The 16,415-nt window shown below is 41.2% G+C and overlaps 1 pseudogene across 1 annotated transcript; it reads left to right on the forward strand.

Annotated features, from left to right (window-relative positions):
- Positions 1-14,691: 14,691 nt before the first annotated feature.
- Positions 14,692-15,338, forward strand: LOC308429337 (acyl-protein thioesterase 1-like; annotated as a pseudogene). The gene has a single exon. The product of its transcript is annotated as an acyl-protein thioesterase 1-like (transcript).
- The last annotated feature ends 1,077 nt before the right edge of the window (positions 15,339-16,415 follow it).

The raw sequence follows: 16,415 nt of genomic DNA on the forward strand, positions 1-16,415 counted from the left end.
AAAGTCATGTTAAAATGATCCTTAAACACAGACACACGCAGTATTGATGAGTGCTCGTTGTCCACACACAGACACACACAGTATTGATGAGTGCTCCTTGTCCACACACAGACACACTCAGTATTGATGAGTGCTCGTTGTCCACACACAGACACAGGCAGTATTGATGAGTACTTGTTGTCCAGCACCATGCTTCCGTGCTCACAGCTGGCCCTCCGTGCTACTCTGAATGCCTTGTCTGCATGATGACTTACTGTAATGGTGCTGAAGAGGAAAACATTGACATTCTTTGTCCTTTTCGTTTGCTGTCACTGACTAGGTGATCTCATATATTCTTGTTAGGAGACATAAAATGATTTTAGTTAAATTTTAAATGTGTACATCTAGGCTGTATCTCTGTTCTGAACTTCAGGTGTTTACATATGCATGTCTCTTTCCCTTTTCTTCTTTTCTTTCTCTTTCCCTTCCCCCTTCTCTTTTCATGTAGTTCAGGCTAGACACAAACTGGTATATCCTCCAGCTCCTGAGTGCTGGGATTACAGTGTGCACCACCATACCTAGACTCTCGGATGTGGTATTTCTAATACTGATTTATCTTCATTGGTGTGTGTGCATGGACACAGGCACTCGGCAGGGCTCATGTGATGGCCAGAGGACAATTTTCAGGAGTAGGTTCTCTTCTTCCAGCCTTGGAAGAAAGGCAAGGATCAAACCCAGAGTGTCAGACTTGGTGGCAAGCACCCTTACGTGCTGAGTCTTTTCATCTACTCAGATGTGATATTTCTGTAATTCTTCTTCATCTTCACACCACAGTTAGAATTTACCTGTTACAAAGAATTTGCTTACAGCTGTGTTGCTCCACAGTTAGGGTTCAGACAACTCAAGAAGTTAATGTGAAACCAAATATCCAGAGAATCTTTCCTTTCTTAAAAGCTTTATTCAAATGTCTTAGCTTAACCGTATTGAGCTGTTCTAGAAACAGACACTTTTATGTAAGAGGTTGCAAAATGTATTTTTAAATTTTCCATACTTGATTCTACTGTTTAAAAGGAGAAATTTGAACTATTCATCATGTCTCTGCCCAGCTCATCTGCTCCATCTTGGTGGGTGAAAGGGCCCTGAGAATGGAGCCTGAATAACCTCTAAGCATCAAACATTCTAAAAAAGGGGGGGTCCTTTTGAAAAGGTTGGGATTTATATAAAGGTGTGTGATAAATGAGACAGCCTACTGAGCTGCACCCTCAGAACCAGCTTGAAAAATCAGTAATCATTGTGTTCCTAGTTGCACTTAGACTGCTTGTCCCACAAAGATCCCGTGTGGAAGCCCCAATCCAATGTGTCTGATGTTTTTATAGAAATAGCAAGCTAGAACACGGAGACACAAGGGGTGTAAATGTACAAAGAGAAAGCTGTAAAAGTAACAACATTAAGGCAGCTACCCTACAGGGGAAGGAGCTAGGATGGTTACAGGAGAGACCAAACCTGCAGGGACCTTGATCTTGAATTTCCAACCTCCAGAACGTAAAGAAGAAAATGTCTGTGGTTTAAGCTGCCCGGTTTGTGGTGTTTTATTACAGCATCTAAAACAGATCCAAATGTTACTTTATTATTTATATCTCACCATCGTGTGTGTGTGTGTGTGTGTGTGTGTGTGTGTGTGTGTGTGTGAGAGAGAGAGAGAGAGAGAGACAGAGACAGAGACACAGACACACACACACACACAGAGAGAGAGAGAGAGAGAGAGACAGAGACAGAGACACAGACACACACACACACACAGAGAGAGAGAGAGAGAGAGAGAGAGAGAGAGAGAGAGAGACTGTGCCTTCCCCTGTGCATATATCTAAGGATCCTGTAAAGCTAGACACACTAAGAAGCCCAGTGTGGGTGCTAGTAACAAAATTTCTATCCTTTGAAAAAGCAGAAAGCATTCTGAAATGCTTGGTCATCTCTCTGGCCTCTAAAATATATTTATAACTCTGTTTCACATGGCAGGCAGGATGTTTTGGTGGCTCCCCAAATCTCTGTCCAGATGAACCAAATGCATCCCAAATGCATCTGCCAGTTATTTAAAAACAAGTCCAGAAGCTCTTGGGTTTTGAAGATGTAATTAAAATTCCAAGTCTGTCGTTAGGAAAGAGAACCTGGCTAACCTGATCTTACTGACTGAGCTACCAAGAAGGAACTGGCCACTCTGGGAGGGATTTGGGAGCAGGAGATGGCCTTGTCACAAGGAAGAGTCTTTACTGCTGACTTTGAAGATGGAAAGGACCATGGTACAAGAAGTCTGGGTAACTTCTAGACCCTAAGATTTGATGTGACAAGCAGGTTAATATGTCAGCTCTATAGTTATAAGGAATTAAATTTATCCATCAAAAAGAAGTGATCTTTGATGTGGAGTCTTCATATAGCTAGACCAATCTCTAATCTCTTTGTGATATTGTCTAGCCCATTTTAACTGTACAAAATACTAGGTTTCATTATGCATATGACCTTCTTCTATTATGCACTGCCGCCAGTATCCTCATGGATCCACCCATCTGGCTTCCTTTTCCTTCATAGCTTCTTCTGCTTTCACATCATCTCTATGTTCCCTAGGCTCACATATGACAGAAAACATGTCACCCTCATTTTCTGTTTCTGGCTTTGTTGTGTGCCTGTTTTCTTTGGACTTAATACAATCATTGCCACCCATACAGTTTTCCAAGTCTGTGCTGCAGGCTGGACTCTTCAGGAGTGTAGCTGCCTGGAAGTTACTCAGAGTGTTTTAACCCGCCATTGGAGCCTGGCCTTATTTTCCCTTCCCCCACTTGTTTTGCTAAGAACTCCTTCCTTGTATGTGTTGTGGTTCTTAACCACGCCCCAGAACATTCCGACCGAGCTATCTTTACCCTGAAAACATCTTGTTTGGCACACTCTTAACTGCACCTGCCGTCCCCAGGCTTCCTGGTTTACCTCTTCTAAAAAACAGTCCTGATTAAAGCCTGGGTGGCATTCACCCATTCTGAATGACCCATGTGTGTGCTTCTTTTTCAATCCCCCAGGCAGCTTTCCAAGGCTCTTCCTGGAGTTGTTGCTGTCTTTGAATCATGCATACTTCTATAAATAACCCCCAAGGCTCTTCCTGGAGATGTTGCTGTCTTTGAATCATGCATACTTCTATAAATAACCCCCAGAAATGTATTGGTTCACGACTTTAGACATTCCCCCATGAGTGAATGCTAATGGACCTAATCTTATCCTGGTCCTGTGCCACCCTTTAGGCTAAAAGCCCCCTCTATGTTTGAACAGAGATTTTGCAACTAGGTTATTATTCTCTTTACCTGGTTATCTCTTCTTGTTTTATATATAAGATGATTTTTGTTCTTCTTTGTGGACACGAACAGTTTGTCTTCTTCATTCACCATTATTAGGCAGGCATCCAGGCAGATAGTATAATCTAGCTGCTGTAAATTCTGTATAGATATGCAAATGTCTCCTTTGGTGCTTCCGTTCTTTCAGGGATGAACACAGGATTACAAAACTGAATGATATATAAAGTCTGTTTTTAGTTTTCTGAGAACTCTCCATATTGATTTTCAGAAGAGGTAGATAAATTTACTTTCTCACCAATGGTATATAATCCTGCCATCAAGTCCTTGTGTGGATCTGTTATTTGCTTTGCTAATTAGAGCCAATCAGACTCAGGTAAGGTGAAATCTCAATATAGTTGTCTGTCTCTGTCTTTATTTGTTTGGAATAGGGACAGACTGTCTGGCTTGAAAATTGGTACATAGACCAGTCTCATTCGAAACACACAACAATACAGCTGCCTCCGCTGTGCTTAATAGTGTGACACCACACTCAACTCTGTGAAGTTTGGATTTGTACTTCACTGGTACAAAGGACGTTGAGTATTTTCTCCTGTACTTAAAGACAAAGCTCTGATTTTACCTTTAGCAGTTTTCCTTCTTCCATTTCCATCAAATTGGGGGAGGGGTTCTATACAAATGTGAGGCTGTGAGATGGTGGTATTGTGACTGAGGGAAGGTTGTGAATGATTCGGCATTGTGGAGCATGCCTGAGATCCCAGCTGTAAGCAAAAGTGGCCAAATTCACGGCCAGCCTCAGCTACCTAGTAAAGGCCAGCCTGGTTGAGTATACCTTGTCCCCAAACCCCAGAACAAACAAACAAAGGAGTTATCAGTAGTTATAAAGTAATAATCAGAGACAAATTTCTATAATTTGCATTCAAGTGACAAGCAGGGGAATTCTATGCTGATGATAAGCAAATGTTGGGAAGTGTTCCTTCCACTTTGATTTTTGTAACCTTTTGTACATTTGAAATTATTTCAAATGAAAAGCTACAAAAGAAAAGGGGTGCTTGGGGGTGTTTTCAGTTGTTTTGGGTGACATATTAGTTTTTCTAAAACCCTAAGTTGTTCTTTGCTGGGGATAAAAAATCATCGTGGTTCCACTGAATAATAGCTGATTGCTAGCTTAGTAAGGCCCTCACCTGAGGCCAAGTGCTTCACATATCTAGACTCACTTCAGTGTCACATCAGAGCTTGGAGTGAGCACCCTCCCCATCCTCTGTAGAGCTGTGGGCTGAGTCCAGCACCTCATGCACAGCAGGCAAGCATTTTGTCACTGAGCTACACCCCAAGTCAATAAGCACACTGAGCCTGCCTCAGTTTATAAACTCCTTTTCAGAGCTCAAGACCCATATTCTTCTTGTGATCCTTTACCAACAGTCTGCACATTCCATCTTATATTCATATTATACATCTCATCTCTTTCAAGTCTGGCTTATTTTTGTTTAGAAGGTTATCATATTTTGTGCTTTGGCAAAAAAAAATCATAGAAAACAGAAAAATTACAAATAAAGCTTATGGGAAAATTTAAACTCACTTGTTTGTATTATTTTGTTTAACCATTTCTAATGAAAAGCCTTCCAGCCGAATTCTCTCTTGAGGAGCAGAGTAGGACTAGGCTTTGGCTTTAGAGGTCTTGGACAGATACACAATTAGCCTCTGACCCTGACCTTATACATCCTTCTGAGCCCCAGGCTTCCCATCTGTGAATAGAACATTTTGAAAGACCCCCGCAGAGGGGAGACCCTCAGTCAAGTCTCAGGATAACACGACCCCCACAAGAACTCACGAGAGACCTTCCTTGTTGCAATTACATGAGGTTTTTTTTAATTTACCAGTGCACTGGGGTGGAGACTCATATCCCATGCAGAAGTAGAGGAGTCTGACCCCGAGTGGCTGGGAGATGGGGGTTTTAAAGGAAACAAACCACAACAGGGTGGGGGGGTAGTATGTCATTGGAGAATACCAAAAATACCAGTGAAGGATCTCAAGGGGAACATCCAGTTTCTCAAGATTATTTATGATGTGTTATTTAACTTTTATGTTTTTATGGTCAGTCAGTTTCTGAAACAGAGTCACCCTGACCTTAAGGCCATAAATTCTTTATGGTCAGCCAGTTCCTGAAACAGTCACTGAACCTGCTATCCTATATTTTTGGCTCTACTCTATCTGCTAGGGGTCTTTCAATCTAAAGCAGTTCTACTGGGCATTGTGGACCTGTAATCTCAGCACTTGGAAAGGTAAGGCAGGGTGATCATGAGTTGAAAGCCAGCCTGCGCTACATGGTGATACTCTGCCTTAAAACAAACAGCTGAACAAAGCGACTATTCACATAATTAATGTGTGAAATTTTGAATTTATTGCCTAGCCAAGAGCACAGGAAATTGCAGATATGTTTCTTGAAAACAGATCACCTTACTAAAGTGTATTTTTTTTTGTTTCATAAAAGAGTAAAAAAAAAAAAAACAACTGCATTTCCCTCCACTGTGGAGTAAAATATAAATTCATAAGCACGGAATCAGAAATCAACTCAAAGCCCTTTTTTGGTGTTTGCTGATTACCAGCCACCTGTACTCAGTTGAGTCTGAGCCTTGTTTCACCTGGTCCCATATTTGACCACATCCTCTGTCCTCTGCTTGGAGAATGGCCTGAGGGGTGGTAAGCCAGGCAGGCTTTCCTGGACACCACACCCCCTGCCTGGTATAATTCCTATCTGGTAGAAATCCACAGTAGCCCCAGTGTTTTCTGGCTGTACTTTGCTTGTAGAAAGGCTAAAAGGAGAGGTCTGGAAAACAATGTCTGCATTCCTTCCTTCTTCCTTTCACCCAAGCAGCTTTGGAGGTGGGGCTCCTAGGTCTCTGGCTATCCTCCCTTAGACAGCTCTAAGCTGAAGGAGAAATAGAAATCCACCTGCATCAGAGACCAGCCAAGATCACTTTCTCCTTGGAGTCAGCAGGTATTAAATCAAGCTGCTACCAGCTTACCCCAAAGACCCATAAAGCAGGCAACTCCTTACCTCTGCATAGAAAATCATGAAAGTGAGACCAAACTCCTTGACTGGCTGGGGGGCTACCTTCTTTGGGAGGAGGTTGTGGGTCCTGTTACCTCCAATTACTCATTATTTAAACTACTCCCTGATAGTGAAATTGGGAGGCAGATATCGACTTCCAGATGTTTCTAACTTCTGCAGCAGGTGATTTAGTAGAGAGTCTCAAATGCCATCTCATATACTTTAGGCAGTGGAGCAACTTTCCCAAACTTTGAAAACTTTTGCACAAGGGCACATGGATGAGTTCAGACCCCTCTACTTCTCTCTGCTGCTGCTGCTGCTCTCTCAGTCTCCCCACTCAGCATCCTGCCTCCTGCATGTCGTCACCCTCTGGTGTAACCTATTGGACTCCTCCATAAACTCCAGTCCCATCCTTAGGGTGTCACAAATCATGACTGTGTTGATTTGAGCAATTATCTGTGTATGGTGTGGTATGCATTGTGTAATTTATACAATTTGGTGTGTGTGTGTGTGTGTGTGTGTGTGTGTGTGTGTGTGTGATGGAGAGAGGGGGAGGAGAGAGAGAGATATATATGGGGGGTACGTTTTATGTGATGCATTTGAGTATGATGTGGCATGTATATGCAGTGACGTATGTATGGTACATGTGTGTTGTAATGAGGTGTGTGTGTAATGCAGTGCTGGTTTCCTAGTTACAGTAAGGAAATACCACAAACTGAATGGCCTTTTTAAGAGTAATGTTCTGTCTTTATGGTTCTGGAAACATCTAGAAGTATCAGCAGAGCTGTGGGCCCTTTCAAGGCTCTGTCCTACATCTTTTCTCTATCTTCCAGTAGCTCATGGTTTGTCATGACATAGTTCCATGTATCATATGCCACTCCCTCTATGTGCCTTTGTCCACTGTCTTCCTCTTCTAAAGACAACAATCACATTGGATCAGAGGTTCACGCTATTTCCCAGATTTCTAGTTTGACTCCACATCTCCAAATTCCCAGAAGCCCCCCAAAAAGCATTAGTATATGGGTGCTAAGAGCACATGAGCATGTGGGAGACAGCTCCCATTCAAACCAGAGCAGGTCTTTGAAACATTTGCCTCACGTTTTCCTATCCCAGCTCTCGAACATCCTCAGTACTCCTGTCCCCTGGAAGACCTTCCTGTGACCACGTTTCTCTCCTCTCCCAACCCTCCCACCAAGTTGTTGGACCCCTCTGACCTGTTTCTGCTTCTTCTGTCCCCCTCAAACGCTACCATGCAACTTTATAGAAATCTATTTACAGATCCCATTCTTCTTCCTGAAAGTCATTCAGGCTTGGCCTGGAACATGACCATAATAACTCATAAGTCCACTGTGGATGCTCTGACAAAGATACACCCTTCCTTAGTACTTACTGACTGAGAAAGAATCCTGTGGTCACATCCCATAGTTACACTTCCCCCTCTAGTCAATGAATTTAAGAAATGGTTAGTTAAAATATTTGGTGAACTAGTTTCTGCTGATTTCTGGCTTAAAAAAAATAAGGCCTCCTTACAATGCAGAAAATGTTCATGAGCAAGAGTGTTACTGCTCACAATGAAATGGGCAGCTAGCACAAGTCCCTTCCCTGGCAGATGTGGTCATAAGCTCAGCATTCATTTCCAACAGGTGAGAGGATGGCTTCAGTGTCCCTCTCTGTGGACTGGATTCAAGCTGGCCTTATGAGCCAATTAAAGTTAAGAGAGAGGAAACCAATCTGCCCCACTATCCTGGTTGGTTAAGTGGAGTGAGTTTCATACTCCAGATAATTGCTTCTCATGACCATTAACAGTCACCAGGCTTTGGACATAAGCCCAGCCTGGAGAATATAGAATCAGCCAGTCAGCATAGACTGGGTTATGCTGTGCCAAGCAACTTCAAATAACAAAAATGTATACATCTTGCCCATAACACCTGCCCTCTCAGAATGGGCTGATATTCTGCCCTGAGGCAGCCCTTTTGTGGATGTGAGATGGCAGCAGATTCTCCTTGCTAAAGAAGAAATGAGACATGGGTGGATGATGAACTGGCTCCTTAAAACTTGAGGAAGTAACCCAACTCACTTCCACCCACATTTCACCATCTTTCATGATGTTATGGACGAGGATGAAAAGATCATTCTATCAGAGGGAGGGACAAAAGCCTATCTGGTGTCTATGTTTTGTTATTGTTCTTATATTCATGGGAAGTGAAGAAAAATGAAGTCCTTTCTATTCATCAATTTTAATGGCTGGAAAATTTTTCTTACTGCCAAAGGTTGAATGTATCATAAGGTTAAAGAATAGAAATGCATCAGAATCTTTGATTTTCAATGTTTTTTCCAATTTGGAAAACTAATTTGTTTTAATGGAAAACTGAATAATGGTCAAGATAAGCTATTAATACAGGATAAAATTATTTTAGCATTTAAATTTTTATTCTAATTCCCCAAACTACTCAACAAAACACTCAGTTGGAATTTTTGTTTGTTTTTAGTTAGTTTGTTTGTTTACCTTCTTTGGAAGGCAAGCAAGCCTAACTGTATTAACCTAGTGATATCTTTTTTAAGCTTTTTGAAGTGGGCTGTACTCTCATAATATGTTTGATAGGCAGATAATCGTTTCATTTGGAAATACATTAAAGCACATAGGTTTACAAAGGGCTGTGTGCTGTAATTGTTCATGTATCCAAGTCAGAGGTTTGGTATGTGAGTTGATGAAGCAGTTGCTGGCATGCAGGTGGAGAAACATTAGGTTAGCAGATGGTATGGTTAATTACAGGAAGAGAGCCATGGGACACAGACATGGAAGGTGTTTGATAAACACGGGAAGCCAGATTTTTTGATAAAAGAAGCATCTAAACTCTAATACAAGCCCATGACTACAGTAGACATTGGGAGTGATGACAAACAGGGCTTTTAGTCTCTGGGTGGCAGGTGCTTTTATTTACCACAGACGTGGCAATCAGTCATCACTGAGCAGGCTGAATGCCTTTCTGGCCCCAGCCCCTGCCCTGCCTGCCAGCTTCCAGGACAATCCTTCACACCTTCTGTCGACCGTAGATTAACCAGTCCTCTGCTTTCCTTCCTTCCCTATCTCCTCACCTTGGGCTGCATGACACATCGATTTACTAACATCCTTGGCCAATAACCTCAATTGTCTCTCCATCTATCTCTGTGCCCTTTACAAATCTTAAGTTTTCTGCTTCCATTTAATCCTGTTGGACAAAGTCACGTGATCTTCCTAATAAGTTCTTATTATGTTCATCCCATTTCTGAAACAACTATTTGAAATATCCCCTTTTCCAATTCTACTTCACTCTATTGCTGCTTCGTGCCGTATTGATCCAGTTCTTTTACAGAGAAAAAAGTGTCTGATGCTCCTAATCCTGTGAGTCCCCTGTGTCTGTTCCGACCTTGGCACCTGTGCCTGGGACAGTGGAGGTCTCTTCCCGTCTAAGACAGCTCTGCTTAGCTGGGACTCTCATGTCTTCTCGGTTTTCCTGGGACTTTCCTCCTCTTTCTCATGCCAACGCATCCTACTCTGTTTTGTTTTGGAGCCAGGGTCTCATTGTGTAGCCCAGGTTGGCCAGGGTCTGGCTTTGTAGCCCAGGTTGGCCAGGGTCTGGCTTTGTAGCCCAGGTTGGCTTAATTTACCATCTTCCTGCTTTAGTTTCCTAAGGATTAGATTATAGGTATGTAGCATTACAAATGTCTAGCCCAATCTTCCTCTTTAATTCGTCTTTTCATCAGTCATTGGCATTTAGACATGTTTAAGTCTTCCCAAAATAAAAAGGAAGGGAGAGAGGGAAGGAGGAAAGCAGGGGCTGGAGAAGGAAGGGGAAGGGGAAGGAGAGTAAAGAGGAAGGATGGAGGGAAGCTGACAAAATATTTTTCCTGCAACTTCATAAATTCTAGCTAGCCAGTTCTTTCTTTTCACAGGCCACATGCATACTGACTGTGTCTGCTTTGTTCCCTCATGCCTTTACTTCTTTTATCTAAGGAAGGAAAAACTCACAGAGATGCAGTTCAGTAAAGGTTTACCCAGATCAACATACATGACATTTTCAGGAATGTGATGTACTTTGTATATCCACTTGATAATGCACCTGGCAGACAGCTCTACAATGGAGTGTCCTTCTAAGATTCACTTTATGTTTAAATACGTGTGTCTGTGCCCATGGGCATGTTATATATATATATATATATATATACCTAAGAGTGTGTTGAATCCCTGTGGCAAATGAGGATGTCAAATGGAACTCACCTGCAAGAGCAGTATCTGGTCCTAACCACTGAACCATCCCTCCAGCCCTTTCACAGCAGTAATTTGAAAGCCTCCTTATTTCTCTTCAGGTGTATGGTGCTGTCCTCATCAGCTGTACTGTCATTCACAGACATTTAGTTAGTTTATTCTTTTGCTCTTACAAATCATAGTTTGATGAATAGTTTTGTACAGGCATTCTTCCTATTTTTACCTGTGTGTGTTTCACATATATTCTGGAAACAAAGTGGTCAAAGACTAAACGTATTTGTCATCTCTACGATCATGACCTGATTTCTCCTATGAGAGTATACTATTTTGTATTTCTGTCAACACTATTGAGGACACCTGTTTATGCATAAATTTGCTAAGAAAATAGGTTGGTAAACTTAATTTTATGTGTATGCCATTTCCTTATATTTATTGCTGGTTAACTGGGCTGTCACTGACACCAATAACATATTGTCACAATTTCAGGAACTTTGCTGCAGACATATAGTATTATTTACAATCAAATAAGTATATCTGGTCCCAAAGTGCCCCATGCTTCTTTGTAATCTATCTCATCCTCAAGCAAAGAGGTTTCAAAACTTTTACTTCTGTATTCCAGACTCTTAGAATGTGGGGCTGTGGGCTGTGAAAGGTATCCTGGTACCCAGTCGAGAGAGGTTGAAGCCCGGTGACCCAAAACCAGGCTACCATCACTAGCCACACCCTCCATAGATTCATGGCCATAAATCACATAGGCTCAAGACAGATTAGTCACACAGGGTAACGCCCAAAGCCCCTCATCCACAGGTGAGAACATGACCACAGGTCACATAGGCTCAAGATAGATATTCATTATGAGAAACCTAAAGGCCTGAAGGCTTAGCCAATCAGCCTTTCTTCCCAAGACACTCCTCCCTGTAAAAGGTATTAAATCTCAGGCTCACCCTGAGAAGTATTGGTACAGTTTTATCGTCCACTTCCCACCATGACAATAATTGCCTTAAAACTATGGACTGTCTATCTCCTTTCCATCCAGACCCACCTTCGAAAGCTGTAGAGAAGTCCTTCACCTAGAGAGTCACCCACTAATCTCCTGTAGAAGTCTTCTCTATGTTCCCAGCTGTGGCTTCCAGTAGGCTAAAACCAAAGCCTACAGCCAACTCCCCTCTTCCACCTTAGCCCCAGGCTAGATCCCACCCATAGGCCCTCACTCTGTTCTCTGCTCGTCCATGGCATCCAGTGGTGCCTGGGTATCAAGGAGCCTGGGAACCAGTTGACCCCAGCTTCATGGATACTTGTCACTAGAGAAAACTAAAAGAGAAGAAAACAGAATCTTTAGACCAGGAGGTAGAGAAAGGACACACAGTCGAAGAGCTTTGACCTGCTGCATGTTAGGATGATGTCCTCAGCAAGGCTGAGGGAAGCACAAAGATTAATTCTCAAAAGCGTTGACTGGAAGACTGGACAGATGGCTCAGTGACTGAGAGCAGACACTGCTCTTCCAGAGGATCTGAGGTCAGTTTCCAGCACCCACACCAGGTGGCTCTCAACTGTCTGCAACTCCAGCTCCAAGAAGTCCAACACCCATTTCTGGCTTCTGTCATGGGCAGTTGCATGCATATGCTCACACAGATATGTAGCTACCGACATAATTAAACATAAAATAAATCCTTTAACAACAACAACTAAGTTTTGGCTGAAAATTTAGAGACTTCAGCAAAAATCCAGTGACTGGAAAGAAAGGAGGGATAATAGGTCAAATGCTTCAACTGCAGTTTGCGTTATTTTATTGGTTGAGCCAACACTATGAGCTGGTGTTCTCAGAAGAGCTGCAGAATGGAAGGACAATGTATGTAGTAGAAGTCAAGAAGGTTGATTTTTGATTGGTTGGTTGGTTTATGGATTTGTTGACCTGTTATCAGGGATTGAACCTAGAACCTCCTACATGTTTGGCAAGCACTCAACCAGCTATATAATAACCACTCTTTTAACGTTTTGTTAGATGAAGTAAGTATAAATAGCCTAGGCTGGCCTGGAACACAGCATCACCCACATACCTCCAGAGTAACTGGGATTACAGGCCTGTACCACAAGATTCTTATCTTTCATAGGCCATAGCCAAAAGATTGAGAAAGATCGGGGAAGCAGTGTCTCTGCTGATTCCTACATGGCTTTATATCTTGAACATACAGTACACTACTTCTCTAGGCTCCATTGATCTTAGTACCAGATCCTCTAGGAGGCAAGAAGCCACTGCACCTCCTGCCCTCCCTCGACATTTCTGAATGCATGAGGAGAAATTAATTCAAAACCAGAGCATTGTAAATCTGAGATGTTCTTGTCTTGACTGTAGCCTTGGTTCTGAAGATGGGAAACACACAATTTGAAATACACTTAACTGTCACACTGTGCAGCCCCAGCAAACACTGCACACAAACACAGCAAACACTGCATACAAACACAGCAGACACTGCATACAAACACAGCAGACACTGCATACAAACACAGCAAACACTGCACACAAACACAGCAGTTCAGACCTGAGACCTTTCTGTTCAGAATTGTAGCACAACTTACTTTCTCCTTGTAGAGATTTATTGGCTTAATTCTAGAAAATGAAGATGTTTAATATTTTCCTACCATCATTTCTCTGAAGAAATTAGTAGAATTTTGGATTGTAATTTGTTCTTTTGTTCTATCTTTAAAAATTGCTATTTGAATTTCTTATGAGTTTCATAAGCAGTTGTTAAAGAATGTCTGGCTTAAGCTTGGGCCAGAATTTCTGAAATAGTCCTGAACATAGGACACTGTGGATGAGTTTTTGAGACTGGAGAATGTTTCCTTTGGGGTGTATTATGTGTATTACAGGAACAAGGAACTTCCTGCAAGTAAATTCACTTCCGCACAAAGATCTTTCTGCTCTCTCCCAGAATAGATGATTTTATGGTGAAAAGGCTCCTAAACAATTCATTTTTTTCCTCTTATGTGCCCTTTTTGGTCCATATCTAGATGGGTTCTTTGTCCTTCATCAGAATATATCTATTTGGTCACTCTGCCTTAGTTTTTCCTGGGAAATTGTGGCCTTTGGTCTGGAAATTAAAGGCTTTATTTTGAAACAATTTTCTTTAATACTTTACCTGAAACATACTTCAAAATCATTAGTATGGTTCTCTTATTCTTTGGAATTCCACCAAGAAAGACCCAACATCTGAATATAATGTCTCCTTTGCTTCTACTGCTACCATCTTTGCTAGGACTTTACATCTCACTGTCCTTGCCTGTGTCTTTGAGACTCTAACACACATCTCCTCTGTTTGCATTTTCACCATTGTTTCTCTTTTCTCTATTTTCTTACAATGTCTTATATTTCTGTCCCATGATTTTTAAAATATTTTAATTGAATATAAATAAATATAAAATACTTATCCATGTGTTAAATATAAATTAGTAGGTGGTATTTCTTTATCAAATGTAAATAAATTCAAAACATTTATTTCTCTCGTACATTTATTTGTATCACAAATATTTTATTACAAATATTTATTTGTATCTTATGTGTATGTAAGTGCAGGTCCCATGAAACATGTGTTAAGGATCTCAGGGGACAATTACATGGAATTAGTCTCTCCTTCACCTTTGTGAGGATTTGAGAACCACATTTGGGTCACAGTGCTTGCACAAAAAGTGCCTTTCCTGTTGAGCCATCCCTGTGGCCTTTTTACTTAACTCTGCTGGTCTGTTTTTCTCTACATTATAAAACAAATTTTCCTGCTGTTTCTGAAATAACTCCTTCTTTGCCTGCATTCTCCAGATGGATTTATTATATCCTTTTAGGATTGTAATTTTACTTTCTTCTCTGATTTAATGCATACAACAGGGCCGGTTTATTTCTTTTCTCAGAAAAAAAAACTTATTTATGTATGTATTTTATGTATATGAATTGTATATGAATGCTTTGTCTGCATTTATGCTTGGACGCCAGAAGAGGGCATCAGATTAGATTATAGATGATCCTGAGCCACACTAAGGTTGCTGGGAATTGAACTTAAGACCTCTGGAGGAGGCGGTCTGCCAGCCAGTGGATGTGCGGCAACATGTATGCCCCGATGCCCACCGTTGTGCCCGCCGCCCGGAAGGCCACCGCCAGGGTTATTTCTCTTCACGGATTGGGAGATACTGGGCACGGGTGGGCAGAAGCCTTTGCAGTCATCAAAAGTTCCCACATCAAATACATCTGTCCACATGCGCCTGTTATGCCAGTCACATTAAATATGAATATGGCGATGCCTTCTTGGTTTGATATTGGACTTGCACCAGATTCCCAGGAGGATGAATCTGGAATTAAACAGGCAGCAGAAACTCCTTCTCACAGGATTATTTTGGGAGGATTTTCTCAGGGAGGCGCCTTGTCCCTATACAGGGCTCTCACCACACAACAGAAACTGGCTGGTGTCACTGCACTCAGTTGCCGGCTTCCACTTCCGGCTTCGTTTTCACAGGGGCCTATCAATAGTGCTAACGGAAACACTGCTGTGCTCCAGCGCCATGGAGATTGTGACCCTTTGGGTCCCTAATGTTTGGTTCTCTTACTGCTGAAAGACTGAAGGCATTGGTAAATCCAGCCAATGTCACCTTCACAATCTATGAAGGCCTGATGCGCAGCTCATGCCGGCAGGAAATGATGGGTGTTAAGCACTTCATTGATAAGCTCCTACCTCCAATTGATTGACGTCACAAAGAGGCCGTGAGTAGAAGCTCACCAGCATCACAGCAATAGAGTGTAAACCTTTTCCCATGACTGATCATGAAACTTCTGTTTGCAGTGTTAAAATGTTTTACAAATACATATCAATGGTACAGAGTAAATGTTGTCTCCCTCATGGGAAATGTATGATCCTTTTACGTTTCTATGCATATATTTGTATTATATGGTTCAGAATATACTAGCACTACAGTAGGTAAGTGAAGCAACTCGCTTCTTTGTCATTCACTCAACAAAATAAGATAACATAGCAGAGTTTTATTACATCATTTAAAAATTACTACTATACTCTCTGAAAATTTTTTCGGGTCTAAACAAGCTGCTAAGATGTAAGTGACTTCTTAATTCTGTGAGTTAGACTAGTTTTACCCCACAGTTGTTCAGTCACTGTGCAGTGTGTGTATTTTGGTTTGTGTTCATACATACCTTACTTAATACCTACGAATCCCATGGTATTGCATTATCCCTAATAACAGGGACAATGCTTTTAAGTGTCACAAAGTAAAACTGCTCTCTTCAATTGATAGCCCTTCTATTGGGGACCAGGCTTTTTTCCCCCTTGTATGTAATTTTTCTCCTCAAGAAGAAAAATAAAAGGCTCTTTTTTTTTGACTTTCCATAGAAAACTAATATTGTCTCTCTGTCATTAAAAAAAATCTGTCCCTATATATTATTTTGACATTCTTAAACACAGACATACAATATTTCCAATATAGGTAATGTGAAATAAAACCAAACATTACTTAAGCTTACATATTTCAAATAACTGTACCTTTAGGCTATAGAGTTATGAGAATCTTCAGCCCTGGTAATAATTCTGTGGTTTTATTTTTCTGTTAAAAAAAAAAACTTAAAAGGGTAAATAACATCTTGGCATGTTTAGAAATACTTGTGACTGATTTTAAAAATATAATTTCTTAAACATCTTATAGCAGAGTTTAAGTTTACATTTTCTGTACATGTTATGCTTAAAATCAAATACTGTTCAAGATGAGCAATCAAACTTTTGTTTTATTTTTATCTGGGTAATATACTAATTAGAAT

The sequence above is a fragment of the Micromys minutus genome, assembly GCF_963924665.1.
Source record: "Micromys minutus genome assembly, chromosome: 13".
NCBI classification, from domain to species: domain Eukaryota; kingdom Metazoa; phylum Chordata; class Mammalia; order Rodentia; family Muridae; genus Micromys; species Micromys minutus.